This window comes from Otolemur garnettii, unplaced genomic scaffold (genome assembly GCF_000181295.1).
Source record: "Otolemur garnettii isolate 467f Iridium unplaced genomic scaffold, OtoGar3 scaffold00169, whole genome shotgun sequence".
NCBI lineage: Eukaryota > Metazoa > Chordata > Mammalia > Primates > Galagidae > Otolemur > Otolemur garnettii.
Genome location: NW_003852564.1, coordinates 1,452,347 through 1,453,542, shown reverse-complemented (window position 1 = coordinate 1,453,542; position 1,196 = coordinate 1,452,347).

The window sequence follows — 1,196 nt, the reverse complement described above, 5'->3', positions numbered from 1 at the left end:
GAGATCCGGTTCTACCTCTTGTGTTATAAGACAAACCTCAGTTTCTGAAAACAGAAGTGATACTTGCAAATTAGCAGTCACAAAATACTTAAAAAAGATGTTAGTATTACTATTATTATTTTCCACTTTCCTTCAAATTTGATTATACTTAAAATAACAAACTTGATAATGAACACTTTGTGAAAAAATCTTCATTCATTCATTCTAAGACTTCGCATATTAGATGAAAGCAGTATTTTGCAAACTTTAGTCCTTTTTGCAACACCTACCCGGTTTTTAGCCATCTATAGTGGTCTGAGTACTTTCATTACTTACAAAATTATTTTTTCCTCAAACTGACTCAATTATTTTGCTGTTTTAAAAAACAAAATTTATGTTATGAACATCAATTGTGGAAACCAATGAAAAACCAAATCAGTCACCTCCCCACATACACACACCCATAATGAAAATAATAGAATAATTTTAAAATAAAAATGATAGAGAATCAGGATCAAATCATGACCCCTCACTGTGCAATTTATACTATCTTACACGATTATCCACACATTAGTCAATCCCCTGCGATTTTTCTCAGATACACGTTCTTCATCCTCTCTTAGCCAATTTTGTGAACTATTCATGATTCCTTGTCACAGGTCTTTGCGTTCATCGTTACCTTTACTTGGCACTTTTTTCTCCTCGTTCTATCTAGTCAGTGGTAATTCTTTACATCTTATTTGCTGCTTTGTCAGAGAAATCTCCTCTGATATCCCTGATCAAGTCAAGTTTCCCTATTATAGTTTCTCTTATTTGACTCGTGTCAAAATAATGTTTTTATTCATTTTTTTGTGATTATTTGACTTCTCTCTCTCCTATTACATTCTAAATGTTAAGAGAACTACCATTGTAAGGGGTAATGCAGATTATTTTAACTCTAGCAATTAGTATGTGTCCAGTCCACAATGAATGTTGAAAATATTATGTTAAGTAAATGAAGAAAAAAGTATAATCCATCCTATTTTTGAAAACTTAAAGAATTTTTTCTATAAGAAAAAAAAACACCTTAACTCTCTAACTCTTCCATTTTTTCCACTTCTAACTATGTTGAAATTTATAACTAGCCAAGAAAGAATTTGATGTGCCTTTTGAGATATTGCTATAGTTTTTATGTGAAAGGTTATGTCTTCATTTCTCAAGTAAAGACAGGAGCTGTC